Source organism: Oryzias melastigma, linkage group LG16 (genome assembly GCF_002922805.2).
Source record: "Oryzias melastigma strain HK-1 linkage group LG16, ASM292280v2, whole genome shotgun sequence".
Lineage (NCBI taxonomy): Eukaryota > Metazoa > Chordata > Actinopteri > Beloniformes > Adrianichthyidae > Oryzias > Oryzias melastigma.
In genome coordinates this window covers 4,247,833-4,273,338 of record NC_050527.1, presented here as the reverse complement: position 1 = coordinate 4,273,338, position 25,506 = coordinate 4,247,833, and the positions used below count along the sequence as shown (strand labels likewise).

Below are 25,506 nucleotides of genomic sequence, written 5' to 3'. Positions count from 1 at the left end.
CTTGTTGCATACGGTGAATACGAGCTGTCTGCTGGCAAAAAATAGGCAAACCTGAATGGGGCACACATGCGACCTGCACAGAATTTTAAGGTTTGTAGACTGCTCAATGAGCCTGTGGGGCCAAAACGTTCATGTATGTTTTTTTTTATTTACCCCTCTCCAAAACCTGTGCAAATGGCATGTTAGTGCATGCTCTTTGCATGTCTGTTCTAAGCTCTTTGCGTGCAGTCTGACTGTTAGAAATAAGGAAATTAGACAATCAGATAACAGTTTGTGTGAGTCTTACGGGCATTTATGTATCACCTGCATACCCCATGGGTGCAGTATTTGCATGTGTTCCTTACTGACAAGAGTGTGGTGTAAGGACACCATATGGATAGCACCACTCATAAGTCACAAGTGTGTGTAACTTACATTATCCTTACAAATGCTTCCCAATAAACCTACCACTTGCACGACTATAAAATCCCTTAAAAGGCCCATATGATAATCAACTTTGTTTGAGCTTTTAAGTGTATTCTAAAGTTAACTCCCCCTGAAAAACAACCCCAAAGCGGTATATTGATCCATTCACATTCCTCTAAATTCTTGCTCTGAGCACCAGCCCCTTTCAATCCACAAAAACAAGTGGGTCCTTGGCATATTGCAAAACTATAGAACCATTTTGATGTGTGACTAAAAAAAGCTTTGGAATTGTTTCAAACAATATCATATTATTAGTGTTCATTTTAAAATATTTAATTTAAATGATTATTTTAGCTTTATTGCTCAGATTTAGTCATACATTTAAGTTCACTTACTGGTGAACCTTTAATCTCTATTTTATTTTTAAATTGTAACTCTTGAATACAAATGTTTAAACTACTTTTTTTGTCTTTTATAGAGCGATAATAGTGGACTAAATTGGAGTGTCTGTGTGTGTTTGCGTATCTGACACTGAGGGTGGCAGGCTGGTATTGATGTGACAACAGGTAATCTTATCTTTGAAAATATTAATCAACAGTCTGCAATGCTTGCAGCCACATAAATGTATCAACGTCCATTCTTTGTTTCAGTCTCGCCCTCCCCGTCCTTTTCGATGCATCTTTTAGTGTCATTCACAATATGTTCAGTCTAGAGTGATCAATCAAGCCCCTGCTCTGGGTTTTTACCCACGAGGCAGCTGGACAGACAGAGACAGGCAATTAACGCATGATCAGGGAGTCCTCTGTTCAATCTGAGCCCAGAGCAGCATGTGGGCTGGACTGTTTGTGTGTTTAGAGACACACACGGCTGTCACTGTGTCTGTGAGGTTGAGAGCGTACGAGAGAGAAAAAAAGAAAAGAGCGTTTTGGGGGCTGCTGGGGTTCGAGAGGGGTGGGACTGGCTGCTTGGGGGTCTTGTTAGCTGTTGCAGGCAAGATAATCGGATTTAGCCAAATAGAGGGAAAGTGTGTGTGAGGTGGTGTGAGATAGGGTGTGTGACTTGTTAGAGGGACAGATGGGAACAAGATGGTCAGGCTATGACCTGTACACACCCTAATAAACACACATAGCCCCTCACACATACAGATGCTCTTACAGTACATCTATAATACATGGGATATTGATGAGCAGCCCAGCCTTCATAAAAAGCAACTGTGCGTAGAAAAAGAAAGGATCCAGGGTCTGCAGTCAAAGCAAAGAGGCTGAGTGGAGCAGAACCAGTCCCACGCCTACTGAAAAGTTAATGTGAAATCAACTTTAATACCCTCTGTCTTGCTGTTTCTTGGGCTCCTCTGCGTGTCTGCCTTTCTCTTCTTTCTCACATACTGAGAAGCACACAGAAGAGGTTGCCTTTTATTGCGAAAGATACCAGCTGGACCCGCTTTCCGTGGTTTTTCTTCAACTTCTGTGCTACTAGACATCAAACCTGCGCCAATTTCATCATTTCATTTCCTTTTTAATGCTTTTTTTTAATTGATTGCAGTAAATATATACACAAAGCTAAACAATTAAAAACAAAATAGCGAAAAAAAAGTTGAACCAGAAACAGCTTGAGATGTCACTCTTACCCTCATGAGGGTCATCATAATACAAGTACAATTCTTTGTGCAGCCATCAACATGTTGTGTTAGTTTCTGCAAACGTCAGTGGGTGGAAAGCGAGGGGTGAGCTACGGTGCAAATAGTTTAATAGAAGTATTTCATTTTTTATTTTAAGGTAAACAACAGCAATAAACCAGAAAAACCTGCGCCAACACTGCCTACAACAGAGCTGTGAGGTCAGAGAAGGTCAACGTAGAACCAAAGTCAGTAAAGGGTAAAGTACAGCAGTGAACTTGTGTGTTGTCTCCATTTGTATGTGGTCCAGAACTCCTAACAGGATTAGTGTGCTTCACTGTTGGCAAAGCAAACAGTCCCAAAGATCCTCAAAGTCATGAAGGACTGAGTCACCTGCAGTATGAGGTCATGGAAAACAGACAGCATCTAACTCACAGTATGGTATGTTTCAGTTCCTTTAACTGGTTTCCACTTTCAGTTGTGCTTGCTTCTGATTGGTTACCACTTGGAGTTGTGTGTGATGTTTGCTTATGTGTTATCAATGGAAAAAAATGGATTTCAAGGATATTAACCAATTTTAAAAGAAGTATAAAAGAGTTTATACGCAGGAGTAAAGGACTACTATCCCAACAAAAGGAGTGCGATGGCTTACAGGATTTATTATTTTTGAGCCAGGTTCGTGTTCAAGAATCCCATATAACGCTGATCCTTTCCGGCTGAGGTGAGGACAGTTTAATTGATTTGGAAGCTTTCTTTGTTCAGTGGGATTTCATTTGGCACAGAAACTTTATGTCGCTCAGAAATGTAGCCAAACTGAAGGAAAAGAAGAGAAAAGCTTCTCCGTGACACCAACTGGTAAAAGACTATTTCTTTTTGCCAAAATACAAACCTACCAACATGCACAGTGAAAAATGTTACATGGAACAACTATAAATCACCCTGGAGTATAAGTTGCAGCAGCAAAAAAACAAACAAACAAAAAAGCATAATAAAAAAGAAAAAAAAATCGTATATAAGCTGCACTTTTGAGAGAAGTTAAAAAAATCCGAGAACAAGAATGGACATTTTATTTTGAAAGGCATAATCCTAAATTCATAGATAATCATAGACTGAATATATGTACATGTCGTTTCAATAACACATTGATCCTTATTTAGTTTAATTAAACATAAGAGGACTGTAGTTTATTACATATGAACAATATTCAGATAAGAGTAGCATAAAGAACTTGTCATCAAACCTCTTTATACCACTTCAAATCACTAAATTTGTCTGATTCTTCATCCTCTGTCACTTTGAAACAATTCCGTCAAGTCTGAGCTGCGCTTCTTCTTCTGTGTTGCTGTCAGTAGCAGATACTGATGCAAACACCTACAGTGCCCTCTAGTGGTTGTTGCTATTTAATAAAAAAAAATCTAATTTAAACCGCAGCTGAGTATAAGTCGCTCCCCCAGCCAAATAATTCAAAACATGAGAATTATATGCTAAAAAATACATTAGTTCACATTATGTAATTGTAATTCATAATTATTTTAAAGTATTTTACTGACTTATTTAAAGTTTTTCAGCTATAATCAAAGACGGCTGCAAATATGCACATGTTATAACATTATCAATATCAACATTTCAGATGGGGTGAGGGAGAGAAATACATTTTATAACTACTAATTATAACTACTAATTAATACTAGAATGGATTTTAAATTAGGTGAAAAGATGATAACCTATATCAGTCTGTCTTGAATGACAAACCTGACAAAAATAAAAACTTTTGTAGCCTTTTTACTTTTCAAATCTTAGCGTGTTGACATGATGAAAAGTAGCTTGGTTGTATAAAACACAATGTGTGTCAAATGTTTGTGTGTGTGTGTTATAGAGCCTGCTGGATCCCACTGCCAGTGTCTGGGTGGGGCCTCGCAAGGCCTGGGGTCCATCAACGCCTGAGTGATGAGACAAGAACAGGTGCAGCACGGCAACAGCAGCTGCTGCAAACCCACACACCCCAGACTCACATCCCACACACCAACAATGAATGCAACAGCGCAGGGCAGGGAGACCTGGTGGGACCCCCAAAGTAATAACCGGCATGCTGAGCAGAGAGGGGAGAAGTTTAAAAAAGAAGCAAGACAAATCAACCAACACACTGAAGTCAATTTAGAGAAAAGGCGACAGGCTATTCATTCATAAATTGACTACCCCCTTAGAAATTAATATTGGTAAGCACATTAATACTGAATCTTTAGAAAGAATAGATGCTGCAGGGTTTGTCGACTCCCTGCAAGGCTTTGACCTTTGTAAGGGGTCAAGTCTGACACATTTGGCACTAGCTATAATCCTACAGCTATTGCTTTCCTTGGCTGGACAACTAAACAAGCTAAAACTGTAAAATTGGCATTAAAAAATTTAAATCCCTCAAGTACATGTTTTGAAGGTGTTTTAAAAATGTTTCACACTAAAATTATGCTTTATTATTGTTATTACTAGCAATAATATCTTGACACAAGCAAAAGCTTTACAAAAAATGTCAAACATCTATAATTATCTGAAAAAGTAAAACTATAAAAACCTCTTGGATGAGCATAAAGAAGGAGGCAAATCACTTATCTTCAATTTCTATGCTATATTTGTGCAAATTTAAAAGAAACAACAAAATTTAATGTTCTTCCTCTTCCTATACACTTATGGGCTGACAAGTTGAGCATGATTTCCAAGTAGAAAATCATTAAGCCAATAAAGTACTTGAAAAGAGATCCTAATGAAGTTCTCCAACATCAGATTCTTGTATATTTGTGTAATCTGCTTTACAAATTAAAGCAGATTCTACTTTAGGAAGCAATGAACTACCAGAAATGAAGTGTTGGTTGAAAAATGGCATTTCATAAACCTTAATGAAAACATGATTAAATGCCAAAAACAAATTCCCAGAAAAACCTAATTTCATGATTTTTCTTGGTAACCCACAAAACAGTGTTCAGTGTCTGCTTGATGTCAGTCTCAGTCTTATAAATCTGATCAGACATTTGCCTTTTAAAAGTCTTGAGACTCATAACCCTCCGATGGCAGCAGAGTTTTATTGTGCTTTAAAGATGATATCTGAGCTTCTAAAAGGAGTCAAGCACAATTACATGTTTAGGCTTCTTTTTTCATTACTTAGCAAGGCTGGACGCCCTCATTTCTAATAGATTTCCTGTATTTTATGAGGGCCATGTGTCACATCCGTGTGTCTCTGGGATCAGGGACCCTGATTACAGGTAAGATAGATGGATCCGGCGCACTCTGATGCCACATGCTTCACACCTCAGCAATTACAGGATAAAGAGCAGCTTGCCTGTCTCCCTGTCTGGACTTGTACTGATGTACCACCTAAGTAGAAATACAATTCACACCTGGGACCTGTAGCCCACACATGTACTTTCAGGATAGAGCTTAGGATCATCAAAGTCTAAGATGGAAAGATGTATTTGATCTGTTTGTCATAAATGGAACCTAAAACCACTTATTTTATTTATGCACTCATCTATAGACAAGCAAAGAAAAAACACCAGAATGTATTGCATATAAATAAAAAGGTCAGTAACCATATTGGGACATTTTAGTTTTTAGTTTAATTTGTCTCCTTTTTAAGGCTAAAGTTCTATCGCTTTTACCCGAGCCCTCTTTAAAGTTTCTTTCATCTTTTATGTTTGATGTGCAAAGCACACTTTCAGTGGCACTAATGGGATTAGCACTTAAAACATGCTCCATTTTATGTTGATTCATTGGTTGATTTTCATTTAGGACAAGCGAGGAGACGTGGAGGACAAAGTAACGGGGAGGGGACAAGCAAATTGGTTCGGAAGGATCTGATATTCCTGCGGACTCGACGTTGACAAGACATGTCTGACTCAAACACAGCAGTTTCCTCCATGGTCGTAAAAACCTTTCACATCTGTGGGCCTGAAATGAAAGCCGTGAGAAAAAAATGGCAAGTCACTGTAAGGTTGGATGACTCCCTAAACGATCTATCCTCACCAAACTATCCATGTGGATGACAGTTGCCCACATTAGATCTCCACACTCACAGGGAAACTGATATTTTGACAAGTGCAAGGAATATTGAGAGCATTTGTCAATGTGTTTACTTGCATGACCACAGTGGTAGTATTGAACATCCTTCCAAAAGTCCATATCTTAGCAGAATTTATTAAAGGATGTGCCCAAAGGTCCTTGAAAAATTGACATATACATTTGTTACATGCTCAACAAAAGTGTAAAAGCAATAAATCTAAGGACAAAATGGACTAAAGAAAGTTCTTGAAAGCTTTCTGGTAGTAGACTGCAAGCTTTTTGTTTCCATCTACCTATCTAGACCACTCTTCATGACCTAACGCCTCAAGTACAGAAGCAATAAGGCTTCCATGCCCAACACGTTTACTCAAACCCTTTATCTAGGATTTATAAAAGATAAGTGACCTCTCCTTGTTTTTGCAGTAAAGAATTGTTTCCTAGGAGATTACATTGTCCAAACAGCATGGCCCATCTTTACCCATTTCATATCATGCTGAGCACTTTGACATTGATGCCAGTTAAAGGTGAGCGCTAAGAGATTAAGCCTCAAAGTGGAGATTGTGTCCAGGTCAGTGTCTGCCGGGTTGGTCTGTAGGGCAAAGGGGTAACATCACACCATGCAGCACTGCAACACATAAATCACAGCTGTTCTACAGAGTGTGTTGTTTCCTCTGAGGGCAGTTTAGTACCTCAAGACAAACAATGTGAAGAGGGCTACAAGGTCGGCCCCTCACTTTCTTTTGTCCGCCAAGAGATTCCCCCTCGTCAGTCTTGCTGCCCAGGCAACCGAGTGAGAAGTCAGTCCCATTCGAACACCGGCGTTTGGAGCTGTGCGCGCAATAACAAGGCTTGTGTCTGGTAGAGAGGACGTGTTTGTCCTCTTTGGACATGAGCATGTCAGTTTGAAGGAGGCGCAGCAGGGAGAGATGGATGGAAATTGGAAACAATGAAATTCAAACAAGTACAAGCTTGAATGTATTCATGCTGAGGTTTTGTCTTGTGCAAGCTTTATAGAAACACTGCTTTTAAGCATCTTTGGAGCAACTTTCAAATCATTCCCAGTGGTCTTATAATTACTTTCCCGATGTTTTTAGTCAAAATTATAAAAATTTGTCATTTTCTAGGACATAGTGTTGGCATTTGTTTCTGAATTATCATTTTGTTTACAATCTCTCCTGCATATTTACAGCCCTTCACAATCCCAACCTAACATTACCGGTGAAACAAAAATGGTGCATTACCGGAGCTAGGGAAGTGTATTGTCAAAAGTCTGGCGATATGATGCGTATCGCGATACATGTGTCATGATGTGATGTGTATCGCGATACGTCTCTATAATAATATTTCACTATTTTTAAAATTATGACTTGATAATTATCTGAATATGAATATATTTAAAAAAAAAAGGTAAAACACAATTATTTTCAAACAGCCTTTTCTTTTGTCTGCTCCTGATTCAAATGAATTTAATAAAGAAATATGGGACAGCCATAGTGCAGAGGTAGGGGGCTTGACCTCTGACCAGAAGATCGCCGGTTCGATTCCCACCTTGCCTGCCTATGTATGTATAGAAGACACTGTACTCCACATTGCCTCTGGTGGTTATGGGTTGGTGCCAGTGTTCGGCAGCCTTTCGAGAAGAGCACAATATAAGTCTACGCCATATTCAGAAACACAATTTTAAGCTTAATTTTCTTTATTTATGTCTTCCATCACAAGAAAAATGTTACAAGAACTTGTTAAAAACACTCAAAGCCCAATTTGGAATGGAGTGGGTCTTTAATATATTTCACAACTGATACCCCCCCCATTAGAGTCAGCTGAATAAAGCTCATCACTCATACAGAATATTTACATCACTTATAGGCTAATATCGTTTAGCTGACACAATCTCCTGCAGTTATAGCTGACTCCATTAGCAAGGAGTTACCATGACAAAAGCCAGGGCCCTGCTTCCAGTAGAGTTCACATTTGAGTGAAGTAAAAAAGTGAATTCAGCAGTGAAGTACATACAGGACTGGATGAAAATATCAAGTAGAATTTCATTACTTTTTAAATCAAAGGGGCGCCAAACAGAGAGCATCCCCCAATTACCAGAGTGTGTCAGCTCCTGCCTGCCTTTCATTTTTGGAAGGAACTCAATTTGGTGAGAGAGGGAGGGAAGAAGAAGGGTGAGTGTGTGCCTGTGCGTCATGATCGATGGAGAGGGCCCAATCAGTGGATGTCACTAAAAGAGCAGAGATGAGAAAAGGTGTTAATATTTAATGTTACGGGGGTCCCTGAATCAGGCCTCTTCGCTTTCTGCCTCTCACCCCAGGCAGTCCAATTAACATACTTCGTCCTTTCTCTCCCTCTTTCTCACCCACTACACCCCCTCCTTGAAACACGGCCCTTGGCAAAAAAGAAACTTCGAAATAGGACGAGAAAGGAGGAAAGAACGGAGGGATGGGTGGAAAAATGAGTAGGAGAGTTTGACGTAGATGGTACTGAGCACCGTGATACAAAGTTTGGACAAGAACAAGTTTAGGAAGTGAGTAGGTCCCAGAGGACAGCAGGAGGAAAAGGAGAAAGAGAAAAATGAAATGAGTGGAGGAGAGGTTCCCCTGTGTGTTTTCAATTCCACACTGCCTCTTTCCATTTATCAAGGTAAATGACTTGCTTTAATGGGCCACAATGATATGCAATGTTTGGCACAGGCAATCTGCTTGCATATGTTGCTGCTAATCTTGCTGGCGTCCATAATGGGGTGCTCTAATGAGGTGCATTCAGTGAGGAGAGAGGCAGAAAACACTCTAAATTGCCCACAGGACCCCCAAAATGAAGAGGCAGCAGTGGAAAGATGATGGACGAAGAGATTGATAATCAAGCAAACAAACGACTTCAATTTTCGTCCAGATATTTTGAGAAAACTGGAGCTATCTCATGGATTTAGTCATCACAAACACTTTGGTAAACTCAGATGAGTCATAGGAGATATGGGGAGCTTTAGGGAAAACAGGCTGTAATTTAAGTGCTTTGTTTTAAACCATATATCGTATCTAAATGGGTCGATCTATGAAGACTGGGTGAATAAATGTTTGCAATATTCTAATCATACATTTGTTTCTGTTTTTTCCTTCTGTCACCAATTTCTAGAAGGCCCAAATGACCCACCTGTGATCAATAAGGTTTTTATCCATCTTCTAAAATATTAATGGAACAAAATTTCCTGCAGTTTTATAAAAGACAAAAGGTGAACTGATCAATGCTAACCCATGTAGCTTTTCCTGTCTTACCCCAACTGTTGAAGATGATGAAGGGGATGTTTTTGATGTTTTTAACATGTTGCCGTTGAATTTTTCTCATAATGGAGGACATATATTGAAGAAAACCCCTTCAACCCCCTTACCTTCAGTTACCACTTATGATAATGGATATGTCAGCATTCCCACCCTAATCCCTAACTACTAAAAAAAACTATATAGCACGGGGCTATATAGTGCTTTGGATTTTTAAAGCAATTTGGACACCACGCTCACTACTTTTCATTTGTTTTTCTAAATGCCGGATTAGATATTTGAAATGACATTAAATACAATTTTAATTTGCAAAAATTGTTCAACCACAATGCATTGTGGTCTATATTGGCTAATGTAGTGAGCATCGATGAATAATAGTTTTCTCCCAAAGACTTCTGGGAAATTTCTAGTGCACTTGGAACGGTAGATTTGGACAGCACTTCAAAATGGTGAACGCACTGCATACTGCATTATATAGTGAGTAGGGAAGGAAGTCAGACATAGCATATGAATTTTTCCTAAAAACGGACATTAAAGCTAATATTTACAGCTAAAAAGACAAAAAATATTTCATCTAAAAGCAATAACTTCTGTGCACTTTTGTTTCCCCTTCAGCGACATATTCAGTTTGGGTTTCTGTTGATTTGACATTGGTGCTTGTTCTTATGATGCATTATATAAATTAAATAAATAAAAAATTCTAAGTTCCAGAACCGAAAAACAATCCCCCAATCTCTTCAATGAGTTTCTTTGCTTTATTTCCATTTTATTTCATTTAGTGTGATTGTGTTTTTTTTTACTTTTTTGCAAAAGCTCTGCATACAATCTACACATTCCAAATACCAGATCTGGCTCCAAACTACTGTCAGAGAGGACACTGAGAGCGCAGCTGACTCCAAATAAATAAGGGGGAGAGGCATTAAGACTACAGCTAATCTCGCTAAAAGGGTTAGGACAAAGTGCTGCTGCCTCTACTGTCTCTCTCATTTCCCTTCTCCATCTATCCTCGAGTCAATTCATTCTGTAAGTCGTTTCCTAGCATGCTGTGCAGATGCAGATAAATACACTGCACAAAATAGCTCTTTAGTCCATTTAGAGGAATAAAAAACCCTGGGCAAATTGCTCAGCACAGGCGTTGTATATGTGTGTGTTTGAAAACACAATAGGGTATAGTAAGCTGGACCTGGCTCTTATGTCCCAGAGAGGAAGTAAGATTTTAGATAAGTAGAATTAAGGAAAGGTGAAGCCAGGCCAACATATGTATCTTTCTTTGGGTCTCACATTTCTGCTAAACACACACCCCTAGAGGACTACAGGATATCTCTCCACATCACGTCTATTTTAATACTGATGACTCCGAGGCTGAAGTCTCTCAGATTCTGCATTCACTACAGCACTGTTACATCCACAAGCCGCCAAACACCATATCTAAAGACCTCAGCATCTCGATGTTTTCCTTTCCTGTCACCCTTTTCCCACCATTAATGCAATGCTGAATGGTAGCGCCAGCGTGTTTTGTTGACCTGGAAAGAGTCTCTGCCTGTGTGGACAGGTTTCACACAAACACTGCTTGAGCTGAGGCAAACACAGCTTGGGGCTACGAGTAAATAACACCTAGATGATGTTGTTGCTTCTTGGCTGTTTTGCTCAATGTGGTTTCTCTTGCACATGATAGAAGGGAAGGCTTTGTGGAAAAATGAAGCAAGAGAGTGCAATTTTTTTTTAATAACAGATGAATGTGTTTGTCATATCAGTGTTGAGTTATTAAAATGGTTTTATTGCTGCAGCAGCCTGGTAATACCTGTCAACCCCAATCAAATTAGTAAATCTTTATTTAATGATAGTTGAACCGTTAAGAGAATAAAGGCTAATCAAATATATAATTGATATAAAAAGTGGGTTTTTTACACTGAAACATGTCTCCTATTTATGGATTTATTGGGACTTCAGCAGAATTGATTTTCCTTTTCCATTTTTTTAGCCCCACTATAATTTAAAAATGAGATTTTCTGGTTGGTATGTATTTTTCATAACCCCCTTTTTTTTTTGCTCCAGTAGAATTGCTCCGTCTGCATTCTCTTTATTTGTTGCATCCCCCTTTCCTTGTCTCTTCCTTACCCTGGCCTGTCTTTCACTCTGTATCTGCAGGAGTGCTGAGTAGCAGTCTACCCATCTCATTTAGAAACAGCTCTCCTCTCACGTCTAATGAGCCTTCATTTTGGCAGAAGAGGGGAGAGAAGCCAGAGAGGAACACCATTTCCACTACTTCAGCTGACAGTAGCTCCCTCTTGAGCTCCTCTCCTAAAACCCACACGGGATCGTGTTAGAGAACTGGAATAGGGAGAAAATGGTGGAACAAATGGATATCCACTCTCACTATTAGCTTCCATTATCTGAAAGCATCATTTCATAACTAGAGACTAACAAGCAGCTGTGTATGTGCCTGCGCCTGTGCTCCTGGTTCCATTGTGTGCCCCGGTTGAGCCGGGATACACAAATCTGGTGTGGACAGCTCCGCAACTAGAGAGAATTACCCATCTTTGTGGCCAAGCTGAAATGCGAGAATGCTTCCTGAATAAAGGGGGTTTTATAAGGGGCTGACGGTGCTCCTCGGGGGGATAGTCAGTGGGGCATGACAAGCCAGCACCGCTGTAATGAGATAACAGGCCGCTGGTGTACGCCTTGATTCATTGCTCTTTTCTTTACACCCCTTATCCCTTTGCTGTTTTCTTATCCATCCATTGCTCCATTAAAAACAGGCCATCGTGCTCAGCTGGCTGGTAAAGCCTGTGTGTGAGGGGCAGATAGGAGGAAGGGGTGAACCCACTGGTAGGGGATTGGGTGAAGGGAAAAGGCAAGGGCACAGGAGTGTGGAAATGAGAGCCTGAAGAGAAACACGCCTCTTTGTGAGTGTGTTTCTGGAAATATACTCAAACGCATGATAAGAGCTTGGCTATCGTCAAGACAAGTGACGGGAGGAGGAGTAGTCAGGAGACAGAGGAGGCTGTATAGCAGACAGAGTGGGTAAAGCCTACCGCCACTCCTCAGCCGTCAGGAAATTACTATTGCACCTGCCCACCAATCTTTCCGTCCCTCTAATTCCTCCCGTCCCATACAAACAGGCTTTTATAGTGCTGTTGACAGTGGCAACACTCACTGGGAGGTTGAGAGATACTGGAAATCCCAACTAAACACTAAACTCTTTCTTTGTTTGCTAGGAGTACATGATTTCCAAGACTCCCGTCTTGCCACTATGGCGCAGATTCATGGCTACTACTGACCTCCTCATGTTTCTATCAGCTAATCTTTTCCGCTTCTTTGTACTCAACCAATGATTCATTCCCAAAGTCAGCTTTTTTAATCAAATTTGGACAGATTTATCTCTGTGATAGGAGGCCAACCAAAGCTGTTTTCTACGTCTGGCGAGCCTATCAACTCTTGGTCTCCCAAGAGCGTATAAACCTTGGATTTAAAAGGGTCTGTCTAGCCTTAAATCTGTACTCTCCTGACCGGCTTACCTCACACACTGCAGACTGCACAAACGCATAAAAAACACACACATTCAAAAACCTTTTGATGCCCCTACATTCAGCGCTTGTCCCCCCTTTCCTACCTATTATAGCGGATTAACTTAGAACGCTTGGATGAACTTCAGTAAGTGCGGGGTACCAAGTCACACCTCAACACACACAATCTCTGGCTGGCTGGCAGATACGGTCACAAGCCCGCTGGCACAGACATCCAAAGCCTTCTGGTCTGCGGTGAGCCGCAAAAGAGCATGCGCACAAACAAACGCGCTCACTGACAAACATGGAAGCAAACTCCCATCCCACAACAGAGAGAAAGGTGCAGAATCCAAACCAAAGCCTCCATTAATCCCCTGATCCCTCAGAGATAGAATAATTCAGAGTTAATTACTATTCTCCTGCATTGTGGTTTTTATTCTGTTTGATTTATAAATCCACTTAAGTCTTTTTTTTCCTTCCATAAGGCAACTGCCGTCTACTGTAGATCGTTCTTTGTCTCCTCTTTCGTATTGTATTTGCTTTACCTCCCTTTGTGTCTTGGCAGTCATCTGCTCTTTGAGTGAAATGGGAAGCAAATATGGCTACGAGCCCTCTCTCTCTCTGTCTCAATTTCTCCATTCTAACACACATGTAGAGGGTCTTGGCAGCAACAAACAGAGACTTTGGCTTTGAGGTGGTATCTTTTTGGTAGGAGTCTGGAACCACAGAGAGTTTAATTAGAGTGGAGAGGCCCAGCACGGCTGGTTGACTGGCTGGTAGGCCTAGCTGAGAGCTGGAAACCACTATGTGGTCATAGAGAGACGTTAGCTGCAAGAATAAATAAAATTTACACCAGCAAGCAGCACACTTCTTTGTATGCAGGTGAGGCGTTCAGACAACATTCTGCCTCAGACCGATACCAACTGTATGTTTCTGCAGATGACTCATTAAAAAGATAAAGTCCTCCAAAGTTAAAAGCATCCTACGTCATTGCTCACAAGATGCTGCATTATCTTCTTTGTCACGTGGCTTTTGTTCCTTATGCGCCATATATTTACATGAAAACAAATGCATACCAGACTAGTTGGTTCTATTTTTGCAACAGCACCTCCAAGAGTGATTATCAGATAAGGTGGAGATGAGGAAACAATACTGGTCATGCCTGTGCCCGTACGGCAAGTTGACGGAAGAATAAAAAAACGTGAGCACTTTCAAACCCACCCAGCATATTTCAAATATCACCCAACATATGGTCGAAGCAAGTGCACATGCTGCAACTGGTATGCAGATCATGAATTATACACCCACGTCTTCATGCAAACTCAAGGGAGAATAAAAATGAAGACACACAAAAAAAGAAAAAAATACATTTTTCTTAGCCAACACAGTCCTATGTGAAGCTTCCAGCATTTCTGGCTAATCTGCACCATAAAAGCACACCTGTGTTCTTCTATTCTCTATTACCTCAACAAAAATGCAATGGGGGTTTCAAAGTAGGACACAAAAGGAGGTACACAAACCGTTTTCAGGAAAAAGTGTAGATGCTCTCCTTTACACGCACTTTTTTAATCTCTGTCTCATCTTGATTTATATTTGTAAGAAAAATAACATGATTTAAAAAAAAACAATGATTTACTTTTGCTCTAGGCGGGCTATAAGTAACCATAGTAACAGACATAGAGGTCACTGTCATAGCTAGACAGGCATTATTGGTAAAACTGGGATTCACTGAGACTTTTTTTTAACTTTTTTTTATTCAGGGGGCAGGGGCAGGCCAGAGACTGGAATATTGCAAGCCAGGGGGTGAATAACTAAAGCAGTGGGTAGGAAGGGTCTAGCTAGGTAGGTCACATTATTATTGATTGCCAGACATTATGTGGACAACGCAGGAGTCCACAGAGACCGTCAAATAAATTGTGGCTTGACATCAAAGTCAAACTGCTGACACCGAGCCTGCGGGGGACAGAGGCTACCCATGGCTGGATTAGAGGTGGATACACTCAGGCACGTTCAGACACAAAAATAAACAGGCAGCGAACAGAGAGCTGTCCACTAGTTACTCGATTAAAGGATGGCTGCAAAGACAGGCCTGGGAAATGGAAATGGCAGCGTTAAATAAGGGGGAAATGTTAACCATGACTAATTTCGGTTTCATGCTGTGAATTTTATGAAGCATAAATTTAACACTCTTCAAACTGAAAACCGAACAATATCTTATTCATTTATACAAATCAAGGCTCATCAGAGACTTGAAAAAGATTCATTATGCCAGTCCTAATAAAATTCCAATCTGCCACCCAGAACATTTTTCTGATTCCTTAATTTTTCATTTAATAATTATTCATAGCTTTGTAGATTATAAGAGAAGGAAAAAAAGAAAAACAAATGAAATAATTAGGCAAATGAAGCAAAGATTTAAACACTCAACAATTAACTTGATGAATCGATTTGAAGGGCGGTGTGAGTGGTGAGTCTTCGAGCCGTACAGATAATATATCTGACATGAGAGCATGGGAGATAACCGTATGACGAGGCCACACCAGGCCCAGGCCTTTTATCATCTGTGGGCATGAGGCCTGACTCATAGGGCAGCATCCTTCCTTGTCAAGTGATTGACTGACCTGTCTAGATAGCTATCATCTAAGCTAACTGGAGCCTGCTGATAACATCTGGAATGTGTGAAACCTCAGGGAGACAAAACAACACCAGACCCAACCTGTGCAGACCTGCCTGCACGCTCCAGAGACGGGAGAGGATCAGGCATCTGGCCGACAGGAGGGCCAGTGCAGAGGTTAGGAGAACCGACAGCCGTGTCACACAGGCGGAAACAGTGGGGTGTTGTCATGAGTGAAGACAAAGACAAGTGTTAGTGCAGAAAAGGGAGTAAGGTTAGAGGGGAAAAGGTTAGACTGAATAATATGATTGAAAAAAATGGCCCTCCCCCAATCTAGTCGCCTACAAAGCCTTCCATCCCCCCAACACCTGCAGGCCCCCATCCCATAGCTGATGGGTCACAATGTATGACAACCAAAATACGACAATTCTATGCCTGTTCTTGTATTTAGAAGAAAACAACATAAACAAAAAGTTTTTCCCCATAAAACAAACCCCAAATGTTGTCTGACATCGACTGATTTTAAAGCTCCCATGAGACCTCAGCACAGATTGGCCCATAATCCTTTGTGGTGTGCCTCCCTTAGCACTCTTACATACATAGACAATCATTCATTCGGATACTAAAACAAAACAAATGCACACTTCTGCAATGACGACCTTTTGACATTTCGTCAATAAAGGTTACTGACACTTTTATCGGTAATGGGAGACCATGCTGCCCTCTATTAGTGAGACCAAGACTGCGCCTGAATTTTACATTTTTTTCTAGTTTACATAAACTTTATCAGTGCTTGTTCCTAATACATATTTTTATTTTTCTAGACAATAACAGTTTTCATATTTTCAATTGAGAAAACATACCTAGAAAATCTGCTGTGTAATTTTTGTAGCTTTTATACCAAATGATGTGTGACAACAGATGCTATCAGATTATCTGTCAGTTTGTTTTGTTTTTTGCTATTTTTTATTATTATTATTTGCTTTTTTAAAAGCAATGCATAAACTAAGCCATTTTTTTCTGCTTATGTTTTTCTTGCATCTCTAACTTCACTTTGGGCCAGCCATGGACCGATTCTGAAGAAAAATAACATAAAATAAATAAAGAAAAGTCATCTTGGGTTCCTTTCATTGTCAGTCATGTCAAGTCAAGATACAATATGAAGGAAGACAATGCATTTCTGAAGACTGACTACCCAACAGTCACATGTAGATGGAATCTGACAACCACAGATTAAACACTAGACTGAAACTGATGGATAGAGACATGTTACAAGAAATGCTGCAAGTGACGAAAGTAGCGTTACGAGGCGAAGCAACTTTCAAACATAACAAATTCAAAGGGAAAATGATGTGTGTCAAGATATCCTGGTAGCACTATACCTCCATTCCACACAAACAGTCACTATGAAGGGTAATCTAATTCAAGAAATGATGTAAATGTGAAAAAACTTTTTAAATTCTTAGCTTATTTCTTTATAAATGAGTTTTATGAACTTATAAGTAATAATAAGTGAAAAATACTTGCTAAATTAACAATAAAGAAAAATACGAAAACTGCTTTTGTCTAACTGAAGGGACATACATATAAAAGCTAAGACTTTTCTCCTCTGAGGCAGGTTGTTGTGGGTGTTTGCAGAAGCAGATGGTCCAGGTGGGCGCCGCTTGTTTCAGAAAACTGAGGAAGCAAATCATAGGAGACGAGGGTATATGTGACCAGTAGGAGGAGGAGGATGCTTTTGCAACTTTGTAGGGTCACTAAATTCGGAACCTTGACTGCTTTGGCAGCGTCTCATTTGCCTCCTCCATCTCCAGGAATCTGTGCATAGTGGTGAAGCACTTGAAAAAAATGTGAAGGTGAAGAGAATACAGGGAGGAGAATGGATGCTTGTTAATGGAGGAGGAGGGGAAAGGCAGGGAAGTGAGGAGAGGAGGGCAGGGTTAAACAGAGGGAACAGATAAGGAATGAATAAAAGATTTTTTTTTTCCTTTTTTGTACTTTTTTGGCAGAAAAATCAACTTCAGAGAAAACTACAAAGTATTTAGTAGTATGAAACGAAGTGAATCCTTTCAAGTTTTCCACTTCTGAAGTAAAAATTCAGGTGGATGATGGCAGAAACTCAAAATGTGTTAGAAATGAAGAAAAAAAGCATACTGCTTCTGAAGAAACTGGTCATGATCATAGGCTTGTTTATCAGAGAACTACCTGATATACATTTCACTGCTTTGATATGAGCCCTAATGTTCACTAGTTTTACTATTGTGTCCTTTTATGTTGCGTGTCACAAAATCTCATTTCAAAAAATTCTTGTTTTGCTCCAGACCCTGGGGCAACTTCTGACATTTATAGTGTGGAGGGTAGAAACGGTCAACTAAAAGGTTTGCAAAGGCAAGCAAAAACTTGTAGTTATCCCAGAGGAAGGGGTCTAAAAAGTAGAAGAGAGAAAAGGAGAAAAAAAACGAAGAAAAAAAAAACACTGAGGCAGAACCCGTCAAAACTTGGTAGAGGTGAGAAGCAGTGATGAGGTGTGACCTCAGGAATGTGAAAATGAGTTGAGGCGAGTTGATGGATTGGAGATGTGCATGACGTCTGTCCTCAGCAGAGCTCTAGAATTGTCCATGACTTCAGTCCTTCGTATCCGAGCAGAAATGTTGCCCGGGGCAAAGAAACCGAGCTTGCGCTTCTGTAACGAGCTGCGAACCGAAGGTGGAGATTCATGGAGGAAACTCCTCAGCTAAAGTTTTAACTGAACACAAGTGAAGGCAGAAGGGCTTAAGATTCCCAGCAGAATGGGGCCAATGCACTCTGATAATAATAGACACATTAGAGTACAAATAAAGCTCAAGTACCCATATGCTCACCACTTTGCTGTCATAAATTACACATAACTGCTTAAAACATACATTTTTGGAAAAGATGGTAAAATGTAGCATATATACAGACGTGGACAAAAGTGTTGGTACTCCTCAGTTAAAGAAGGACAAACCCACAATTCTCACTGAAATCACTCAAAACTTACAAAAGTAACAATAAATAAAACACCTGTGATGTCAATCAAAGGACACACCTGAGTTAATCATGTCACTCTGGTCAAATAGTTTTCAATCTTTTATTGAGGTACCATCATTTTTGTCCAGGCCTGTTTCATTGGTTTGTTTTTTTAAATAATTATGTTAATCAGCAATTCAAAATTGATGGCTGATTTTGACTGTTTAATTTTCTTTTTTTTTATTTATTGTTACTTTTGTAAGTTTCAAGTGATTTCAGTGAGAATTGTGGATTTGTCCTACTTTAACTGAGGGATACCAACACTTTTGTCCACCACTGTGTATATATATATATATATATGTCAAGGAGTAATGTTTCGTTTAGTGTTATATCTTGTCCTTTAAGCCTTTTTTTCCACTGAGCGGTACAGTTCGGTATTTTTCCGATGTAAAATGGGCCCATTAAACATTACTGAACAGAACCTCTTCTCCCCAGGAGAAAGATTGGGGGTCTCAATCGGTTGTCGATCCTTTGAAAAGTGGAACGGAATGGTAGGGGCGGAGCCACCCGTTGATAGGCAGAAAGTGGTGACGACATTAGAAAGTACCAATATAGCGCTCATTTACGCTAACAATTCCAATTTTTGTAAACATTCTGGTTTTTGCAGTTTCCTGTGTACTCTTTTGGTCAAACACACCAACTCAGGATTCAATCAAAGGTTTTTCCTCTTTACAGTGGTGTTCATCTTAGCCACCCACAAAAAACATTAAATTCCTGTCGTATACGATATACCAGAAGTAAAGCAAGAAAAAGAAAAACTGTTGGATGAGCTCCATCGTTGTTGTGCTACAATGACACAATGACATACTAGTGGTCTATATCATGCATGCGTGGTCAAAATAAACCGCTCAGTGGAAACACTCGCCATAATAAACTGGTCCGTACCGTACCATTCCTTACTGGACCGGACCATACTGGACCGCTCAGTAGAGTCAAAAGTGCCCAATGAAAATTATAGGGAACATCTTTTCCATAAAATACCCAAAACAGTTGTAGTTACTACTTACCAAATACAAGAAGTACAAGGTGAAATTAGGGGGAAAAAACTGAAATATTCGGAGGTTTATCATTATTAAAGAACATAAAAGAAACATTGTGCACGGCTTTAAAAGAAAATAGCCTTGGCTCAGCTTCACTCTGATTATCCTGCCTGTAGTGATTTTACAGATAATAATTTGAAGGAGAGGACATCTAATATTAAAACCAAAATTGACTAAATGAATCCTCCACAGAAAAATATATATCTGGGGTGGTCATCCAAGTAAAAAGAAGAAATACTATTGCAACAATCTGTGCAAGTCAATGAATAGTTTCCATCACGACTGAATAATCAGTCATCTATTATTTATTTATTTTAGTGTATATTCTATTTTTGTGGGGGCAGTTGTACTTCCAAAGGCAGGAGACGGAAACAAACAGAAACCGCAGTGTGGGCTTTGATGCTAATGTGGTTTCTGGACGTGTGGACCGAGTCTGGCTGCTCCTCAGACAACAGCTTGTTTTCATGATCCACAGCCAATGGTTTCGATATTGTCTCCTGTTTCCATTTGAAGCCTTGGCTGCTTTCTGATGGTCAACTGACTGATAATCCGCCGCTCTGACCACGCGGGCCAACAGACATAACAGGAACAACAACTGGCATTAGATTGTAAATGACTAAGAAATTAAATATAGAGAAAAAGACGTCAATGACAGTCATGGAAAAATTGCTCAAATGAGAACAGGATTATGATAAGATATTTCAAAAGAAAATGTCATACCAGTGTTTTGGGGCAAATATATGTGTTTGGCAAATACTACCACGTTTTATTCTCCTGCTACATTTGTTAATGATGAATAAAAGTGAAAAGCACAGTCAGGGTTTGAGGAGGAGAAAGTGTTCACTCAAGGACGGAAGGTCTGCCTCTGATACTTGGATGCAAGCAAAGCGGAGGAGGAGAGAGCAGGTGGGGAGCCACAGGAGGACAAGCGCGCCATTGTTTGGCTGGAGCCCGTTTGGTTGGACCCAGTGAAACCATACGGACCACATCTCTTCCAACTGCTTCTAGCATCAAACATCTCTCAGTGAATATGAGTTAAGGGTTAGCGGTAGCTTGGGGGAAATCGCCTCACACTGAGTTTCAGCTTGCCTTGTTGCCGTGCCGTTGGTGGGCCGGGGGTTTTATGCTCTGGTGAACTGTCACACCAAATGCCACAAAAGCCAGTGCCAAGGAGACGCATGAACAAACAGATGGTGCTAGGTGGGGTATGTGTGAGGGTGACTTGCTTAACGGAAAGGGTGCAGCGAGACATGGACGGATTTATTTATTTACCTATTTGTCCATTTTATGTTGCAGACATCTTTATCAAGGAGGCCGGACTAGAACTCTGACAGCCAAACTGTTTATGTTAGCTCCAAGTTTAAATGTAGGGAGTCTAATAGGAAATTTTTGTAAACAGTTGGAGCAAAGAAGGAAAAAGGATTGGCCCAAAATATGAAAGTAAAAGTCAAACAGGAAAGCTGAGAAAAGCTGATAAAAGTATTAAAAAAGAGGTTGTGGGTAAGCTTGTGAGGGCCTGTCAGCAAACAATTGACTGGAGTGTAATACCCCCTGAGTCCCTTCACCAGCTGGTACCCCCTTGAAGTGGGTTGGACGTATTTTTGCCCTCACTTAAGCCCGGATTCTAGGCTATGTTCAGTTTGCGGTAATGTTCGCATGTACCCAACAGTCCTGACAACTCAAGTGACGAGTGGCCACACACAGCAAGCTCCGGCCCCACACCCACTGCACCCCTTAATGACACACGTACTTAAGTGTTAGCTCATTCCGTGCTTTGTGCTTTTTTAGACACTCATCTACCAAAACACCTGCAGCTACATAAATGTGCACACACTCATAATATCCACCTGTGTGTGCAGTTACACGCTGTTTCAACATGAACTAGTACCACCTTTCGTCAGCCTTCCCAGTTCCTCTATTCCCCTTTTTCTCTACACTTCCACTCTCCTTCCTTTCCTTGCCTCTCTCTTTGCCTGAAGTGTAATCAGCCCACTTTTAATACCTGCATTCCAACAGCCTGAAGGAATGTCTTTACAATGTGGCATTGTTCAGGTGCAGAAAGAGAAAGACTTGGCTGAAAAACACACGCAAAGATGCTGCAATGACTCCATGAGACATGTTGGGTATTTGAACATTGTATTTATGAGTGCAAGCAGGGTAAACATGGCTGATGGGAGCATGTTTGTGTAATATTAATATGTAACTACTTGATAAAATAGGAAAAAAAAACACAAGGATTTTATATTAACCTTTTCTATTACTTTGTGTTACTTCCTTCATGGTGCATTGGATTTTAGATGGACAAAACAGAAAATAGCATAGAGCATTTAACATTTTCTCTATGATCAAATTAAAATATAAACTTCTAGGACTAGATAGAGTAATGATTAGCTTTATCATGTCCAGAGTTGCAGGAAGCCTGGAGAGTTTCCCTGTAGTCATTAGGCAGGGGGCAGGTTGCATTCTGGGCAGGTTGCCATTTCATTAGATACACTAGTTGCTGGTGTTCTGCTGACCCAGTTTGGAGAACCATCACAGAGCTATGCCATCATGTCAGGTTAAACTGTTTTTCCTGGTTTCTGAGGTAGAAAATGGGTTGAAATGGATAAATTTGGCAAATTTAGGAACTGGTTAACAGTATATGCTCCTACACCAGGGATGGGCAAACTACTGCCTAGGGGTCATATACAGCCTGTTAAACTATTCAATCTGGTTTGCCAAACTGGGATAAATTATATTGATAATCCTTAATAGCCTTCTATTTTCCCTGTAATTCTGGTGTCTCTGTACAGATAATGCGCTAAAATTAAAATTTACCTCTGCTGAGGCACTTAAACTTACTTAGCAGTCATGTGATGTTGGAAAATGTATTGCTTTTCTGACATTTATGTGTGTTTTCCAAGTTGGACAGTCATTTTTCTGATCATGCTAACACCAAATGAACGCAGCATTTCTCCAAGGGACATCAACTCATTGGTGCCATTGGCATTAAAATGAGAACAAAAGCCACCGATTTGAAATAAAAACATAAAAATGTTCTATTTTATATCAATTTTCAATAAAAGGAAGGGGTAATTCAGTAAACCGAACCAGACGGTCCAGTCTGGAATTGTCCTGGCAATTCAGGTGTCGTTTCTACTCAAAGTTTGACCATCATGGCGGGTTGAGGCGGACAACAACAATGAAGGTCATCCTGGAGCTCATTTTTTTCCACACGAGTTTTGGTCATTCATATATACAAAGCATTTAATGTTGTTTCAGAGAAGAGTGTGGGCGTGAAGAGGAATTCCACCACTTTCTTGGCACTTTCTTTTGTCGTATTGACCTTCCGTCAATCGACGACGTCAATTTTATAATGGAAATACTCAATATACTGGACTGGACCATACCGTATCGCTCAGTGGAAACAAGGCTTTTGTGGCTCACTAGTCAAGACGTTTGTGCACGTGTGTCCTAGATCAGGGATCTACAACCTGCAGCTCCAGAGCCACATGTGGCTCTTTTATCTCTCTATGGTGGCTCCTAGACCAAATATAAAGTAAGTCAGGGAGACTGTTAACCCAGACTTGTCGACCGTTAGAGTCAGCAGCTTCCTGCTAATGGCTGCCTAACCTAAACTACCTAAAGAAAACAAATAAACAAAGCCTGCAAACCAAGACTACCTAGGTCCAAACCCGAACTAAAAGAACAAAACCCAGCAGTGTAAGACTGCTGAGGACAGAGGGGGGAAAAGAACAAAAAGAACAGGTAATGTATGCCAGTCCAAATTTCTAAAGTAAGACAATATGGCTCCTTCTAGGTTTTGATTAGTTGAAAACAAGCCCAAATGGCTCTTTTACTGTTAAAGGTTGCCGACCCCTGTTCTAGACTATAGAGGGAAAAAAACAACAACAAGCGTGCCACACCAGAAGAGGTCCACTGTTGTGGTTCTATCAATGGAAAACATTTTTATTTGTATAACGACAATGATTCCCAGCACTAAGCAGAAGTGAGAGATAATGAAAAGCACAAGCATAATGAATGCACCATCGTCCTCCCATCTTCCCTCTATCCGTCCCTCAGTGCGTGCCTCTTTGTCAGGCCTTATTATTGAACATGTGTCCTCTCTGCCCCTGCCATTAACCAGCCCCACCCTCGCACGCTGCAATCAATGCGCACACACACTGTGTACATAGTGCACCCCTGGACAGCTAATTGACATGAGGAGTTTGTGCGTCTTTCATCATTCTCCACAGAGACAAATCTCAAAGTGGGTTTGGGTGATGTAAGAAGGAAGTGGATCAAAAGGAGGGGGGGGGGGGGCCTATGATTTGCACACTGCCTCTTTTAGAGCTCCATGCAGATGCCTGAAAAAAACAAAACAATACCTTTCTCAAGCCTCAGAGGACATAGACTATAGCATCCATTCAAATGACTTCATTCAGTTACAATGCATGTTCAATAATGTAGTCTCAGTGCAGCAATATGCCCTAAGCCCAAATACTGCAGTCAAAATTGCTTTAGCCCATCTTAATCAGTTAGGAACGCAGTAATTGGAGCAATATAGCTACAATAACTATGCATCACTTTTGTTATTCTGCAGATTGCACAGTCATGTAGTTGGGAATCATTTAGGCTGATGGACTCATAATCCAATTGAATGTTATTGATTCCAAATTAAACATTCACATGAGCCCAGAGCAATCTTAAGCTGTTTTTTTTCCTGTTAAATGAAATAAAAATGATGAATTAAACTAGAGATTTAGTTTGCAACCCTTCAGAGTTCAAATGCACTGGCTGCTGTGAGACGGAGGATCTTTGGACGTCCATGAGTGGGTTATAACATCAAAGAACTTCCGTCTTGAATATTTTTAGTGCCTAAACTACTCCACTTCTATCATCTGCCATCTACTAGCACCATTAGAGCTAAAGGATGTTTACACAACACAAGTATGCGTCTCTGGCACAAGAAAGGAAAGAGATGGATGAGTTTGGAGGGAGACTTAGTTTATGTATGGAAGGGTAATTTTAACCCAGAAATTAAACAGTTTATTTATTTTTATTTTTTTAAAAGACCAAAACATTTGTTAAAGACCCACTCTGATGAAAATTGTTTTTTTGGCGTTTTTTTAACATGCTCTTGTATTATGTTTCTTATAATGTATGGAATATATTAAGACAATTAAGCTTAATTTAGCATTTCTGAGAATTTACTTACTAAAATTGTTGTCAATCAAGAGCTGATGAACAGAACGCCAATTGACTTAGCTTGATGCTAAGCTGCAATCACCTAGCCACAAGCTCCAAGTCATTGTTTTCTTCATCTGAACTACCATCTGGCTCAAAACTGTCAAAAGCTTCAATATCGTTTACCATTTTTTATTGTACTGGTAATATTAGGCTGAGGTTGTGACGGGCTGTAAGCTAGCTGGAGACCATTTAAACAGATAGGTGATGGAAAGTGGGGGCGGGCTTGCTCTGCGCCAATTGACCCGCCTCAGCTCAGACGCAAATTGATCAAATAGGTCTATCCATGACTTGTTCACTCATTATTATGACAGCACGACTTCTACAAATAGTCCAACCCAGTTTTAACCCAAAAAATGACAAACCATTGAAACCAGATGAATCAAGATGCTTCTGGAACATAATTTATGCTCTGATTTTACTGTGTTCTTTCTGCCTCGTGACCTGCCTGTAGTCAGAATCCTCATGACTCATTTCAGTCGTCTTTTTTATCAGGTGATCGGGTTATCCACTCATCAGATAAGTATTGTACCTGAGTTTTTGTTTTGAATTTATCTAAAGATATTCTTTCATTTTCTCCTTTGAACAGCAGTCGGTAAATATTTACATTTGTGAGTTTCCTTGAAAATATAAAAAAAAGAGTGAGACTCCATATTGATTATTCGTTTGAGGTGACAATTGGCAAGATTATTGTCTTTTAATTGGAAAATCACTGCATTGATGCGTT

The 25,506-nt window shown here is 40.1% G+C and overlaps 1 protein-coding gene and 1 long non-coding RNA gene across 4 annotated transcripts in view; both read right to left on the bottom strand.

The window, feature by feature from the left end:
* bcam (basal cell adhesion molecule (Lutheran blood group)) overlaps nucleotides 1–25,506 on the bottom strand; it is a 54,451-nt gene that overhangs the window by 21,902 nt on the left and 7,043 nt on the right. The gene's annotated exons all lie outside the window — the stretch shown is intronic.
* On the bottom strand, nucleotides 7,523–15,943 carry LOC112143429. Its single transcript, XR_002918743.2, has 3 exons — nucleotides 14,372–15,943; nucleotides 8,162–8,294; nucleotides 7,523–7,697 (listed from the first exon to the last, which is right to left on the bottom strand). It is a non-coding gene; the product is annotated as an uncharacterized LOC112143429 (long non-coding RNA).